Raw genomic sequence first — 16,524 nt, 5'->3', positions numbered from 1 at the left:
TGGCACCCCGGGAGAGCGGGTGTCGAGCCCCTGGCAGACGACAGCCAGCCAGTGCCGTGTGGGCCTCAGGGCTCCGGTGAGGAAGGCACCCCAAATCCCAGTGGGGAGTAGAGCACGACACCTTCCTGGGGCCAGCCAGTCTCCTCCCGGGGCAGCCTTCCCAGGGCCAGGAAAGGGGCATGTCGTTGTTGGGGCCACTTCTGTGCGACTCCCAGGAAAAAACCAAATAACCGACACGGAGAAGAACGCCGATGACATTCCTTCAAACGTGCACGTGGGGCCCCGTGTGCTCCAAGCGTGGCTCAGACGGGCCTGCTCAGGCTCAGGTTCCCACCTGCCCGGTCCTGCCCCTGACCACGTACGTCCGGGGACACCTCTGCACACGGCTTTTTGTTCGTTTGCACGTACCCGCGCGAGCACAGCCTTACTGAGAGAGCCGCGTGTTTATTCCCGCATCTTCCACCGGGAGCCAAGGGCAGGAGGCGGTGGGAGCGTGCGCTCTGGGTGGTTCGGCAGGGCGCTCCTCCCAGACCGGGTCCGGTCCTCACCATGCGTCTCGCTGCCCTGGAGCAGGGGCCGAGGGTCCGGGCTGGGCGTGACATTCACGGGCTTGCCCCTCTCAGCACGAAGACCCCCTTTCTGCAGCAGCCGTCACCCTCCTCACCTGGAGATGGAACCCCCACCTCGTCACGCCCAGCCAGGTAACAACTCTGAAGTGTGTGTTTGCGTTTGGGGCTCTGACGCGAAGTTAAACATCATCTACATTTTGGGGTAGGTTCGGTTCCCAAATCAAACACACGCTGCTACCTTTTAAAGCGAGGATTTAAGGGGCACCTACCTGGGTGGCTCAGTCGGTTAAGCATCTGACTTCGGCTCAGGTCGTGATCCTGTGGTTCGTGAGTTCAAGCTCCACCTTGGGCTCTGTGCTGACAGCTCAGACCCTGGAGCTCCTTCAGATTCTGCGTGTCTCTCTCTCTGCCCCTCCCTCGCTCCCGCTCTGCCTCTCTCTCCTTCCAAAATAAATAAACGTCAAAAAAATATTTAAAGAAAATAAAGTGGCAGTTTAAAGACTGGCGTCTGTGTTAACAGCAGTGGGAAGGCGTGTGACAGATCCGCACGCGTCTGTACGCGGGATCTGATCACAGACACCCCGGATCCTGCCTTACACATGCATCTTCTTACACAAGTGAAATACACAGTATGTGTCATTTGACGAGTGGAGGGTTTTCTTATATTTCTTATTTTTTTATGTTTAGCGTAAATGTCCCTTTTTATGTCAGTATAAATGTTAAATCTGTAATAAGATGCAGATACAAAATTCACTTTTTTTTAAAAATTTCTTAACTAAACTCACTTTTTCATGGTGTGCCATTTATAAATGGCAAAATGGCACAGTGGTCTGTGAGCTGGTAAAGCTGGGGGATGGGGTCCAGACCCCTGGGCTCCGGGGACTGCTGATGGAGCCTGGGGGGTGGGGGGGGGGCACGTGCCATCCTGGGGTGGCAGGATGACAGAGGACGATGCTCACCCCACACTGGGAAGCAGAGGGTTCCAGCTGAGGCCAGGCACTTTCCAGGGGGTCTGTGTCCTTACGGGGGTCCAGGGCTGAGAGAGGATGGGCGGTGGGAAGGGCTTTCCTGCTCCTGCTCCAGGGACAGAAAGGGAAGGGACATGCCCTGGCGGGACTGGGGGGCTGGTGAGCCATCCTTGCTGGCGGGACTCCCCTCCTCGGCCCCCCCACCCCCCCGCCACACTGAACGTCTTAAAACCAACCCATCCTGGGGTCTGGGAAGCTGCTCCTGGGGACGGTGGGTGGCAGGGTGAGGAGTGGGGAGGGCTGGGAGTTTGGATGCTGATTGTCCCTTAGGCGGGGCAGCTGAGATGTCAGCTACCACCCCCAAGCCTGTCCCCTCTGAGCCATGGCCACAGCTGCCAGCTGGCACCTTCCCACCTGTCCTACCCCCGGGCCCCTGGGCCTGCGCCGCTCCTCGGCCCGAGACGCCCCACCTGCTCTGTCCAGGCTTGTGGTGCTGGGTCGGGGGGGGGGAGTCCCCAGTGCTGAGTCCCCAGTGCTGAGTCCCCAGTGCTGAGTCCCTGTACTCTCTCCCAGGAGTCCTGTCCCCACTGGTACACGTGTGAAGTCTTCCCGTACCTTGCTTTGTGATCCATCCTGTTCTAATTGAAACCTCTTTAAAGGTGAAAGGCTGGGGGGCACTCACAGACTGCAGTTGCTGGCCACAAACCAGCAGCTGAGTTCTTCTGTACTTTCCAAACTCCCCACAAAGTGCCTTAGACGAAGTTATAGTCAGAAGGCATGGCATCTGTGTTAACAGCACTGGGAAGGTGGCTGTACGCGGGATCTGATCTCACAGCCACGACACATCTCCGTGCACACGCCCTGGGTCCTGCTTCCGTCCCTCCCTGAAGCCGTCCTGCCAGGCCAGGAACACACGGTGCCGTCCCGTCCCCGCCGTCCCGGGCGTGAGGGGGCACGTGGAGTGTCCTGAGGGCTGATGAGGTCTGGACCTTCGTTGGGGTCTCCTGCAAAAATGAAAACGATCCAAATAAGAAAGCTGATGCTGGTGGACTTGGAGGGGCCGGAGTGGTGGGACTTGGTTAATCTCTTCAGTTATTAGAGGGGCGGAAAGAAGATTCTAGAATGAGTCTGGGTGCGGACAGAAGAGGAACCAGAACGATCCTGCCCGATCCCCACCCCATATGTCCATCTGGTTCCAGGAAGGGGAAAGGCGGGTGGCCGCTGCAGTGTGTTGGGCAGTAACCCTCCTGACCTGTGGGTCACATTTATGTTCTCGTGAACGTGTAATTGTATGTGTTCGGGCAGACGGATCCACGGCCGGGTCACATTTACGCTCTCGTGCACGTGGACTTGTGTGCGCGTGGGCGGGTGGATCCGTGGCTGGGTCAGGAAGAGCTGTTGCATTTTGCAGAAACTCCTCTCCAGGAAGGAGACACGGGGCCCAGGGGAGCAGATGTAACCCAGGTGGCAGGTGCTGGGGCAAGCCTGGGTCTGCAGCCTCCCAGGTTCCTCGCCGTGGGCCAGGGGTGCCTGCAGCCCCCGTCAGCCCACACCCTGCCACAAAGGCCAAGTGCAGACCAGCGCCCCCACCCCTGCACCTGCATAGAGTCCGGCTTCTCCCCTGGAAAATTCCCGGACGTGGGTGCCAGCCAGGATGCCCAGGAATCCTGGGGAAGGTGCCCTGCTCACCGAGGTGGCCAAGGTCAAGAGCAGGGCAGACGCCTTCCTTCCCCCCACCAGGTGGCATACACTGGAGCATTTGGGGGCTGGAGAACGCTCACGTCTTCGCTGTGCCCGAAGTTTGCAGTGGGTGGAACGTTTTCTTCTCGAGTGCCGGCTGTGGAGTTTCCCCCGCGACTTGGAGAAAGTAAACATGGGTGGGGCTTGCCAGGAGGAAACGGTCTGCGTGGTGGCCTGGCTGGTGAATGTCCGGCAGGGACTTCCCACAGCTCCCGTGGCCTCTGGCCAAGACCCACAACTTTCTCCGGGCAAGTTTCCAGAGACCTGAATTCGGGGCCACTTTTCTGCAAAAGGTTCTGAAAGCAGATAGAAGCGGTGGTTCACGGCACCGTGAGCGTGCTGAATGCCGCCGCGCTGTGCATTTGAAAATACGTAGAAAGGCAAGTTACGTTACTGCGTAGTTTGGCACGACAGAAGTCAGTAAATGGGATGAACTCACAGCCAGCGCTCAGCTGCGTCCGTAGGCAGACGTCCAGCGCGGTGCGGAGGCCCGGCACGGGTCCCGGGAGCGGCACGGGGCAGAGACCAGGCCCTTTACTGACCAAGTTACCTGCTGGCTTGTTGTCCCTTCTACCAGTGTCCTGCCCGCCGCAGGACTGCTCAGAAGCCCATGCACACGAGGCACCTGGGGGCCTCTGAAACACAGGCGCGGGCTCTGCAAGTCCCAGGCCGCTGTCCAAGGTCCACACCGCGAGCGGCTCACGGGGCTCGCGCTCCATGCCACCAGCAACTCCGACAGGACTCGCTGACCCCACCCCCGGCCCGGGGGCCAGCAGGTCCTCCTCTCCCGTCCCAGGTCGTCCAGCGTCTGTTGTCAGAATACTTCCCTGCCCCAGCCGCTGTGCTCACGGTGCCGCGTGTGTACCTATCCACACGTGTGTCTGTGTCTGTGTGCGTGTTGTAGCCCACGCAGCCTTTCGTGGCCTCCTCTGGGCACCAGAATAGTTCAAGGTGGTGCGTTATGACCCTGAGGACCCCGCTGAGCAGGAATACCTGGCCACGTGCAGCCTGCGTGGACCCCAGGACCCCAGGATCCCCTCGGAGATCTGCCAGCCTGCCCCACAGGGAAAGCAGGGCCCGAGTGCTTCCTGGAGCCTGGGGACCTGACCCCGTGGACTCTGGTCAGACGCGGCCCACACCCCGGCCCTGCACGTGGGCTGCCTGGTGGGAGCATGTGCACCATGTCTCCGTGGTCCTGCCCGTCCCTGCCCCGCTGTGCTATGTCAGGAAGAGGGTTCCACTCTGGAAACACAGCCAAAGGGAGGAACTTCCCCAGGGCCCACACGGCGAGGGTGTGCACCCAGCTCTGTGCTGGGGTTCCTTGCTGGAGCCTCGGATAGGATGGGCACCGGGTGTGGGTGTGGGGATCCTGGGAGACCCCAGCAGTAGGGGCGGGACCCCAGATGGGGTGGGGGGAGGGGGAGCCCCAGAGGGAGGGGAAGGGAGCGAGGGCCAGGTTTCCTGCTGAGTGTCTCTGGGGTGAAAACCAAATCGACCTTCTTCAAGACAGGCCCAGAAGGAGTTGATGAGGATTTTGGACGCTCATCGCTGCAGATTCAAATGGCTGGTTTTTGATTACATAACGGTTTTCCCTGGGGAAGGAAGTCATCTGTTGTTGTTTAATCACCCTGAGTCACATGGCCAATTTCAGCATACTCATTTGAAATCACTGGATCGGTCCGGAAGTTGACCTTGAGCCCACAACAGGGCGAAAGCCGGATTTCATGTCTCTCTGAGGATACGGTCCTACCGGCCAGCATCAGCCGCAGGGCGCTCTCGCCGGCACTGTCGAACTTGACTCTGACGAGAAAGGTGGGGCTCCAGGGAGCGGGCGTCCTCGGGACAGCTGGCCTGTCCCCAGAGCAAGTGTGCGCCTCTGGGATTAACAACCGTGTGTGTGGTCTCCACTGAATCCCCCTTGCGGAGAGAGAGTGGCTGTAGCTGATGGTCCCGGGCAGTTTGGGAAACTGGACCGTGAACCGGGGATCAGACATCATCAAAGAGCTGCCCTGGATTTCGTGACGTGCGCAGATGCGGCTGCTTGGCTGTGGGCGGAATGCTTGTGTGTTTGACAGATGTATGCGCGTGGTTTCTGTGACCCGCTGTCACATTCTTCAGCTGTCTTGCCTGTCTTTACTGTTTATCACGCCCACCGGATAAACACTTAAACATCCAACTCACTTGGGATGCCAGCATGAGCTTGGCCTGTGTGGTCTTAGCCCAGCCTTCCCGGCCTGCCGATTGCTGGCCTCCTCCGAAGGGGAGAGGAGGGGAGAGGGGGAAGGGTATTCTCTGAACTGCCCGCCCCCTGCCTGAACTGTCTGTGGGACAACCTGACCCTGCCTCTGCCCAGAGTGGGCTCCAGTCCAGGAAGGTCAGCTGGACCCCTTCCTCGGGAGCACAGGGCCCCCCTCCCCCCCCCCCCCCCCCCCACCGCAGGACTGGAGCAGAGGGACGGGGCAGAGCAGGGATCTGCCCGACCCTTCACCTCACCACGCCTTCCTGACCCCTGGCCCGCGCACACCTCTACTCCCAACGTTGCTGTCTGAGCAGGTGCCGTCCCCGCCGCCACTGTGGAGCGGTCCTCGGCAAATGCCATCTGGCGTGGCAAGCGGGTCCGTTTGGGACCAGGGAGCTGGGTGACCGCCGACCTTTTCTTACCCCGATGGGTGTGGATTGGCTCTTTATTGAAGTTTACTTCCCTCTAATGGTCTAACTTCCCTGAAAGCGTGATGTTCTCATTTCATTTTCTAAGCATTTCAGGTGCCTGACAAGAACCACTTACAACGCAAACCAAACTGCCCAAACGCTGTGATTACTCTTACTTGGTAATAAGTCAGCTTAGAGCAAATGGGGTTCACTCGCGGATTCCACTGCCGGTTTGCGAATTAAGTTACTTCTCGCGGTCAGCTTGGAACCACTACAGAAATAACAGGTCGTTCCTACGCTTGAGTTTGAAGGCCACCAGATGCACCGGCCGACGTAGCGCGTGGCTTCCGTGAGGTCTCCGTGTGGCACCCGCTGCGGTAGATCCGTAGAGACTGTGATGAACTGTAAGGCGTAACGCGCGCATTACGAAAACACGTACATAGGCGTGTTTGGGGGCTTTACCTGTTCAGTTGTGATGGATGATACAGCGCGTGAGGTTTGCCCTTCTGACCGTTTCCAAGTGCACGTCTCAGCGGCATCGAGCACATCCACCCTGCTGCACAGCCGGCCCGTCCACCCCCAGGACTCTGCGTCTTCCCAGACAGTGACTCTGTCCCCCTGGAACGCCTGCTCCCCCGTCCCCAGCGCCCACCGCCCTACTTTCTGTCTCCAAATCGACTAGTCCAGGCCCCTGGATGAGCGGACCACCCCGCGTCTGTCCTCCGGTGACTGGCCCGAAATGTCATCGAGGTTCATCATGTCATGGCAGCTGTCAGAATGTCCTTCCTTTCAAAGACTCCGGAACAGCCGTTGTCTGTTGCCCACATTTTATGTATCCATCCTCCTGCTGCTGGACACTGGGGCTGTCTCCTTCCACGGCTTGGCTGTGTGAATAGTGCCGCGTGAACGTGGGCATACAAATACCCACCCACCCCCCTGCTTTCCCTTTTTGGGGGCAGGTGCCCAGAAGCAGACTTGCTGGATGGCGTGGCAGCTTGCTCTGATTTTTCGAGGGGCCCCCGCCCTGTGTTCCGCCACCCCGTGTCCCCATCCACAGCGCACGAGGGTCCCCCCACCTCCACATCCTTGCCAACACTTTTTTCCTTTTTTTTTTTTTTTCCAGGTTAAGGCTCTCAATTTGATTTTTATGTAAACACTTAAAAAAATGAATAGACTTCATTTTTTAGGGCAGTTTTGGGTTTAAGAGGCATTCAGCGGAAAGTACAAAGAATTCTGGGGCACCGGGGTGGCTCAGTTGGTTAAGCATCCGGCTCTGGATTTCAGTTCAGGTCGTGACCTCACAGTTTGGGGGGATTGAGCCCCGCGTCGGGCTCTGCGCAGACAGTGAGGAGCCTGCTTGGGATTCTCTCTGTCTCCCTCTCCACCCTTCTCCCCCACATGCATACGCGTGCTCCCTGCCTCCAAAGTACATAAATGTTAAAAAGGCAAAGAAAGCACAAAGAGTCCCATCGATTCTTTCCTGAGTCCTTTGGTTTTCTTGTTCTGTTTGTCGTGTTCATCGTAGCCGTCCTGAGGGTGTGAAGTGACAGCTCGCCAGGGTCAGTCCCGAGGGATTAGTACAGCATCTTTTCTTGTGCTTCTTGCCAGTTTTTATCTTCCTTGGAGAAACATGCATTCAAGTCCTTTGCTCATTTTGAAAATCAGGGTGGTTTTGTTTCTTGTTGAACCGTCGGAGCTCTTTGCATACTCTGGACAGCAGCCCCTGTCAGATCCGTGGTCTGTGGGTATTTTCTCTCATTCTGGGGGCTTTCACTCTGCTGACTCTGTCCTTCGGAGCACACGAGTTTTTAATTTTGGTTCATTTATTTTTTCTTTTGATGTTTCTGATTCTGGTGTCATATCCAAGAAATTGCTGTCCGATCCAGTGTGTGAAGCTTGTCCTGCATTCTTTTCTCTAAGAGGCTTTTTTTTTTATGCTTATTTATTTGGGTGGGAGTAGGGGGAGCAGAGCGAGGGGGAGACAAAGAACCCCAAGCAGGCTCCACACTGTCCGCGCAGAACCCGACGCAGGGCTCGATCCCACGACCCTGGGATCGTGGCCTGAGCTGAAATCAAGAGTCGGACGCTTGACTGGCTGAGTCACCCAGGTGCCCCCTCCTCTAAGAGTTTTAGAGCTCAAGCTCTTACATTCAGGCCTGGGTCCAGTGTGAGTCAGTTTTTGTGTGAGGTGTGGGCTTTTTCTAGAAGAGCTAGCCAGGGTCTCGCTGGCCGCACTTCGGGCGGGCTGTGGAGCCGGGCAGGGTGATTGTTTAATTGAGGCCATCTGTTTAAAATTGGCTTGAACTTGCCCCGCCAAGTCAACTCGCTCAGAGGCCGACGAGCAAAACTGCTTGGGGAATGTCAGCTGAAAACAATAAAAATTTGCAGGCACACAGAATCTGACAATGTGAAAGTCATGTGGGCGGCCGGGCACACAGCTCTGGCGGCCCCGTGGCGATGTGAACACGGACGAGAGCGTGAGTTCTGGCCCGGTTGCCGGTCACGGTGGCTGCGCCCCGGACGAGCCATCTCAGGGTGCCCCCTGCCCTCCCGCCCGGCCGGGACTGGGGCTTGCAGACCTGGGCAGCCTCCCTCATCCACTGGGGAGCGGTGAGAAGTTGGGGGAAGGGAGGGGGGAAGTGAGGGAGGTGTGGGTGGGTGACAGGGACCCTGGGGAGAGGCAGGGGGTGCAGTGGGGGAGAGCTATGGGTGGGGGAGGCTAGGGGGGGAGGGAGTCTGGAGGGAGGGGAGGGGAGGAGCGGGGGAGGGGGAAGGGGGGGAGGTGTGGGGGGGAATGGGGGAGGTATAGGCGGTGGGGGGGCGGGGAAGCCGAGGGGACAGGGCAGGGGAGGCTGGGGGGCAGGCACCCCTGGGGCTGGGTGGGGCAGGTCTGGTCCTGAGCTGGAGGGGCTGTCACTGTCGCCGTCACTGGAGGCAGCAGACCACCTTCCCGCAGGGTGGCCCGCGGATGCTGGCCGGCTGCTGCAGGCTGCTCAGGGCTCTGGGCGTCCACTCCGGCTCTCCTCTCTTTAGTGTCTCATCGTAAGTGTCAGTAGTTACTGTGAAAGGTGACACTGGAGAGGTGACCCCAAAGTCACTCTTTGCACCCCAAGACCTGCGGCTTCACGCCCCCACCATCTGCTTCCGAACGTACAGGACCAGACCGGTCACCACCACGGAGACATCTCATACCTTGCCCTCTTCTCCCCCTCGAGGTCACATTTTCATTCATCTCTTCCCGGAGAACCTTCTTCTAACGCGCTTTTGTTTGAAGGTCTTTTCTTGACCACTTTCTTGCTGCTCTGCAGCAAAATCCTCCATCAGTGGAGAAGCAGAGTCCGTTTTGTTTCCTGGGACCGCGAGGCTCTAAACGCTTCAACTTTTCCTCTGGGTTGTGCAGTAGGAGATCGGTCTGTGTTCCATGAACACGGCTCGTGTTCTCTTAGACAAGCGATTGTCACATACGCCAGTCAGACTTGGGTGGGAGGGCGTCTCTGTAGGAGGTGAGGGAGGCCTCGTTTTGCTTGTGCTTCTAGGGACGAGCTTTCTCATTGCTGACCCAGAGCTCAGCACCCGCTCTGGTCTTTTCTTTCATTTTATACACGGCGGGGCGCCTGGGTGGCTCAGTCAGTTACACGTCTGACTTCGGCTCAGGTCATGAACTCGCGGTTCGTGAGTTCACGCCCCGTGTGAACCTTGTGCTGACAGCTCAGAGCCTGGAGCCTGCTTCGGATTCTGTGTCCCCCTCTGTCTCTCTGCCCCTCTCCCACTCACGCTCGCTCTCTCTCTCTCTCTCAAAATTAAACATACACTAAAAAAATTATAAAAATATTTTATACATGGGATGGGAAGGGGTTTTGCAGCAACTAAAAATTGAAAAGCAAAGTGTCAGGGTGAGTGGCCACAGTCATGGGACAAATGGCTGGTGAGGCCCTGCCAGGTGTCAGCGCCATGAGGCCCTTCTTGGTTTTGGAGAGCCCAGATCTTGCGGTTTACAAACAGGTTCCTTCTGCAGCCAGATGCAGCGTTGTCGTCTTAATCTCTGGGGATGGACCCGTCCCGGGGTGGCTGTCGGGGCCTCTTACACTTGGAGGCTAGTTCCTTAACCTGTTCACAGAAGGCTGGGAAATTTTGTAAAAGTCGTGGTCATTTCGTTACACATTTCTCCGTTGTAAAATCGATTAAGTTATAAATATGTCTTTAGGTGCTTCGATTGTGTTTTTGTCGGAAAACCCCAAACTACACATCGGGGGCCCGGGCGAGCGGGGAGCATCCGCTGTGCCGCCTCACCGGCCACCGTGCGTCCTGCCAGCCGGGGGCTCGGCTCTCAGTTCATGGACACGCACCAGCATGAACTTCAGAGATCACGGGAGCCGCGGGTGGAAACAGCGAGCGTGCTGTGCTTAGCCGCTGCCTTCACGGTACATCGTGAACCCTCATCGCCGTTTGCAGCGTTCCTTGGTGCACTGAGTGTGTGTGTGTGTGTGTGTGTGTGTGTGTGTGTGGACGTGTCGGGTTCGGGTCCACCCACCCACGAGGGGGTGTGGGTGTACGCGTTGTGCACGAACCCGGACGTTGCGTTCGTTCGGTACTACGTAAGAGTCAAGCATCGAGCAGGTCAACACGATTGATTCCGTGCCCACAGAGGTCAAGTTTTGCCGTGTGTTTGGTAGAACAGAAAGGATCGCGTGGCCCAGACCTGCTGGTCCGGAGCCCAGCTGGGAGGGCACGCTCATCTTAGCTGGCGGGCCGAGGGAGACGTGGCTTTTGTGCAGGACGCTTGGGAGGCGTGCGCCGAGCTCCCAGACCCCAGGGCCGCGTCCGCCCCGGGAGGCTGGCGGGCAGCTGCGGAGGGGGTTGCCCCTGAGCACACAGAATTGGTGCTCATGCCGGGCTCTTTGCTGTGCCTGGGGGTCCACCCCCCGGCTCTGACTCCCTGGCCACCAGAATGTCCCCACGTCTCCAGAAAGGAACGTACGGAAGTTGAAGCTCTGGCAGCTGGTCCCCTGTGTGTGCCCCTGGGGAAGGGGTACTTCTGTGCCCTCGGTATGAAGGTCAGCAGCCGAGAGAGCCCCCGCTGCTCTGGCCCCTTGTCCCCCTGCCTCGCCTGGTCTGGCGTCCTCCACCTGTACGTGAGGCACAGGTGGGTCTCCTCCTCCGACTGCCAGTGTCCTGGGGACAGGAGACCTGCCATTGTTCCTGGTGGAGTCATTTTGTTTTGTTTTTGTCATTGAAAATAGGTTACTATGTAATAGCTGCATTTAGTAAAACAAAAATACACACACACACACACACACATACACCCCGCCGCCACCCAAAAAACTTCAAGTCTGAAAAGTCTGTAAAGAGGAGGGCTTGTGTCCCCATGATGCCTACGTCTGGGGCTGGCCCCTAAAAGGACTACTTCTGACCCTTTTTGCTGTTGGTTCTGAGGGTCATCTCTGCTACTCTTTGTGTTTTTTTAAAGTTTGTTTATTCATTCTAAAGAGGGGAGGAGCAGAGAGCAAGCAGGGGAGGGGCAGAGAAAGAGGGAGAGAGAGAATCCCAAGCAGGCTCCGCACTGTCCGCACAGAGCCTGATGCAGGGCTTGAACCCACAACCCTGGGATCGTGTCCTGAGCTGCAATCAAGAGCCGGATGCTTAACCGACTGAGCCACCCGGGGGGGCCCCTCTTTGTATTTTCTTTTTAATCTTCAGATATTTTCTTATTTAACTGGAAGGCTTTGGTGAACACTCACACAGCCTCGGTGTAGTGGGTGGAATGATGGCCCCTCAGAGACGCCCGCAGACTAATCCCAGGAGCCTGTGAGTGAGTCACCTTACAGGAGAAAGGCGCTTTGCAGATGGGATTAAATTGGGGCGCTTGAGCAGGGAGGTGATCCTGGGTTACCTGGCGCCCGGCGTCACCAGAGGCATCTTATAAAGGACGCAGGAGGCTCAGAGTCAGAGAGAGGAGGTGTGACGGCGGAAGCAGGGGACAGAGAGGGAGATGCCAGCGGGAGTGGCCACGAGGGTGGCCTCGAGAAACCAGAAGAGGCAGGAAATGGGTCCTGCCCTGGACCCTGCGGAAGGATCACGCCCTGCCGATGCCTTCATTTGAGCGCACTGAGACCGAGACTGATTTTGGACTCGATCTCCAGGACGGTAGGGCGACGGGGGCATTTGCTGTAAGCCACTAAATGTGATGATTTATTACGGCAGCAGTAGGGGACGAACAGCCTGCCGTAGTCAAATTTCCCTACAAGGCTCCTGAGCGGCAGGAGAGGGCAGACATCTGGGTCGTGGTTATACGGCTCACGTCCGAAGACCATACTAGGGAGAAGCCAAGGGAGAACGAGAAGTAATTAGTCAAGCAGCTTTCTAACCGACTGCTGCACATGCATCTTCACAAACGGGGTGGCCTCGAGCCGGGACCTTGACTCTGATACTTATTTCGCCACTTAGGAGAGTAAGACGGCCTCCCGGTTGCATCACTGGAGATGTTTCCACACAAGCGCAGCCGGCCAAGCCCCGGGGGCTGGCGTCCTAGTGTCCAAGAACAATGGGCTCCAGCCGGCCAGCTTCCAGGACGGCGGGTGGTCACTCCAGGACAAGATGCGGCCCCGGCAGCCGGGAAGGCGGGGACAGAGGAAGGAGAGGCCCGACCCCACCTTCCTTCCCAGCTGCCCCACATGGCGGGGGTTCAGAGAGACCCCCAGAAACGAAACCACCGGGATGCAGGGTGCTCTGCGGCCTGGTCCAGACCGTGGGCTGCTGGGGACCCTTGACGAGGAGCACCCAGATCTGCAGTGACCTCACTCTCTCAATGTCAAGCGTGCGCCCCCCGAGGCCAGCGCCCCGCTCCCAGCTGGGAGCAGTTACTCAGCACCAAGAGCAGGGGCTGGTTAACAGATGGAGCGAAGCAAGCCAGAGCCCCACTCGCTGGATTCCAGAATGTGAAACTCCCCAGGAATGCCGTTCTTTGTGGTGAAATTGGCTTTCCTGGAGTGACCACCCGCCGTCCTGGAAGCTGGCCGGCTGGAGCCCATCGTTCTTGGACACTGGGCTCCTCCCGAGAAAACCGGATTAACCCGTGACGGCCCAGAAAACAGGTATGAAAACCCCCCATTGACGACTGAGAAAAGCTGTGCTCAGACCAGGTTTTGCGCGGTGCCCGTTAGAGCGCTTGGAGGGGAGAGCCTGGCACCCGCACACGGCACCGCGGCAGGTTCCAGGGCGGCCAGGTCCTCTCCAGCCGGGACGCCGGCTGCGGGGAACCCGAGGACCCTTGTGGGAGGCTTCTGTCTTTCTCATGGAGGCCGACGGTGACCATCCAGCCGTCTTTTCCTCTCTTCTGTGAAACGTCTTTGCCAACAAGAGTCCATTTACAGACTTTATGTGGGACTGATTGTCCTGCTGGCCAAATAGAAATAAAACTTGGCCGGGCGCTCCTGCACAGTTCACCGGAGAAGCAGCATAACTGCCCTACTTCAGTCCGAGACCCTCACTGTCCTTTTCCTCATCGTGTGACTTTTCATCTTTCCCCACTTTTCTTGAGGTAGCATTGACAGGTAACATTTCATACGTTTAAGGTGAACAGTGCGTGGGGCGCCTGGGGGGCTCAGTCGGTTAAGCGTCCGACTTCGACTCAGGTCACGATCTCACAGTTCGTGGGTTCGAGCCCCGCGTCGGGCTCTGTGCTGACCGCTCGGAGCCTGGAGCCCGCTTGGGATTCTGTGTCTCCCTCTCTCTTGCCCCTCCCCTGCTCACGCTCTCTTGCTCTGTCTCTCAAAAATGAATAAACGTTAAAAAAAACTTTTTTTTCTTTAAAAGGCATACAGCGTGTTGATGTGACACGCTTACTGCAAAACGAGGACCCCTGTCATGCTGGCTAACACCTCCGCCAGCTCACGTGATTACCCTTTCTTTTGTGGTGAGGACATTTAAGAGCGAGTCTCTAGGCAACTTCGTGCGTATAACACAGTATTATTAACTATGGCCACCGTGCTGTAATTAGATCCCCAGAATTTACTCATTTTGTAACTGGAAGTTTGTTCCCTTTGACCAACATCTGCCTGTTTCCCCAGCCCCAGCCCCTGGTAACCACCTTTCAAGTCTCGGTGTCAGTTTATAAAAAATTTGGACAACACAAAACTTCCCTTACAGGATCAAAAGAGCGAGTTTTCCAAAAGTAGATGCAAGGGAAGAGCCAACTCCTGAGAGAAAGTTTTAGAAGCAACGTTTCCATTAATAAGAAGAGGTCTGGTCTACAAATGTACCAAGCACCGCTGCATTCCGTGCAGATGCTGAACTCTGGTTAAGTAAATCCTGATCGGCAGAGAGCGTTTTCGGCTTTCTGTGGGATCTGAGCGCCTGCTGGGTGGGCTTCCTCCTGCGCACTAGGTATAAACGTGTAATTACTACACCTCCGTTGCTTACAACGTTGCCGGCTGACGTCATCCGTTCAGAATTTCAAGCCCGCTGTTTGTTCATACTTCAACTCTTTCCGCTTTGGTGGTCACAGGCTAGTGAATATCAGATCCGTAACGGTTTTCAACCGGGGGCACTTGGCAGGGAACACGCGTCTGTGCCTGAAGACGTATCTGCCGTTGGCACCTAGCAGGTCAAGGCTGGGGATACTGCTAAGCGCCCTACGTGGTGGAGGATGGCTCCTGTGTGTTCTAAAAGGATGGACAGTCAGGGACTCTGCCAGTGGTCCACTGTGGCACCCCCCTGATGGGTTGGGGGGTTCCCAGGGGCCCCGGGGAGGTGTGTGCGCCCTGTAGACACTGCTATGAGTGCACCGGGGCATCACCCATAACCACAACCCACATAGCCTGCCACCTGGGCGATACCATTTTCAGACCTTATTTAGTGGCCTTTTGCTATGAGTAATTTGATGTTAGCTCCTCATTCGATGTCAGGATTTTTAGTCCACGGTGATGATGTTTTGTATTATTTTGACTAAGTAAATATCGCTTACAGCAAAGACCAGGGGTACGTTATGATTGCCTTTCTGATACTGCCTTATGTTTTTCCCGGTCTTTCTACATGCTTTGCTTTTCTTTTTTCTTACACACCCCTCTTCCTCCCCACCTCTCCACTCTCTCCCTGGGAGCTGGTCATGACACCTCCCCCAGGTGACCTCAGCCCCTGAATATCAGTTTGTGCAAATAGATGCTCCATGATGCAACGCCCTTCCTCCTGTTGACGCCCAGTGGGGTTGACCCTGATGAAGCAGGGGGCTCTTTCCTGTTGATTACATGCACCCTGCTTCCTCTCACGGAACCCCGCAGAATGAGGGGCTTCCTTGAAGAAGAGGGGGCCAGATAGAAGTCACCCAGGACAGATACTGTCTGTGTCACCATCCTGCCTCTTGAGTTCCTGGTGCCGAGATTGGAGTGGGCACTCAGTAAATGCTTGCAGAGGGGTGGCCAGAACAATGAATTGACCAACAAGGCACGTGCTGCCCGGAGGGGCCTCGGGTTAGGGCTGGGTAGATACCCTGCCATGTGGGTTCTGTTTGCTGTCCCGGGACCCATGGACACGGAGGGACTGGACCCCATTAATTGCAGGCAGAGTGCAGACTTGGAATGTGCTTCTCTGGAAAATAAATCCCAGTGGCCCTCATCTTTGGGGCTTTCTGAGTTCCCTGTGAGTGTTTGGGGAAGAGAAACATCCATTGGTCTCCTGAAAATCCCTAGAATTTCCTCCGAGATTCCAGTCTACTCGGTCCATGGTCACTGGGGACACTGTCCAGGTTTCTTTCGGAGCCCCCAGACTCACCCTGACCTTGGAAGAGTCTCTTGGGGTGGCTTCCACAGAAGGAGGAGCAGGTGGCTCGAGGTGGGTCTCCAGGGATAAGGCCATGACCCAGAGCACTGCCTGCCACACCCCCAGAGCTGGTAGCTCCAGGCTGCACCTGATTCCCTCCAGTTACCCCTGCAGAGGCCTGGTGCCCCTCGCCTAGGAACTGACACCACCTGAGCCAGCTGCAGAGCAGCCTGTTGGAGGTTGGCTCAGCCCATGTGGGATGGAAGGTGTGCCAGGACCGCGGTGAGTCCATCACACCTGGTGGTAGCATGCCCTTCCCCCCACTTTCCTCTCTTGTGACCCTGCTGTCTCCCCAGGTGCCTGATCCACCCAGCCCAGCGCTTCTCCCCCAGCCCAGCACTCCCCCCCCAGCCCAGCACTTCCCCCCATGCCCAGCACTTCCCCCCCAGCCCAGCACTCCCCCGCTGCCCAGCACTTCCCCCCAGCCCAGCACACCCCCGCCAGCCCAGCATTTCCCCCCCCAACCCCACACTTCCCCCAGCCCAGCACTTCCCCCCCCAGCCCAGCACTATCCCCCTCTGCCCAGCTTCCCCCCCAGCCTAGCACTCCCTGCCCAGCCCAGCACTTCCCCCCCAACCCAGCATAGCACTTCCCCCCCTGCCCAGCACTCCCTCCCCCAGCCCAGCACTTCCCACTCAGCACAGCACTACCCCCTGCCCAGCACTTCCCCCACCAACCCCGCACTTCCCCCCCAGCCCAGTACTTCCCCCCCTCCCCAACGTTTCCCCCCCAGCCCAGCACTCCGCCCCCCCAACACTTCCCCCTCAGCCCAGCACTTCCCCCCA

Source organism: Panthera uncia, chromosome C2 (genome assembly GCF_023721935.1).
Source record: "Panthera uncia isolate 11264 chromosome C2, Puncia_PCG_1.0, whole genome shotgun sequence".
In the NCBI taxonomy this organism is placed as follows: domain Eukaryota; kingdom Metazoa; phylum Chordata; class Mammalia; order Carnivora; family Felidae; genus Panthera; species Panthera uncia.
Note: the sequence above shows the minus strand (reverse complement) of the source record.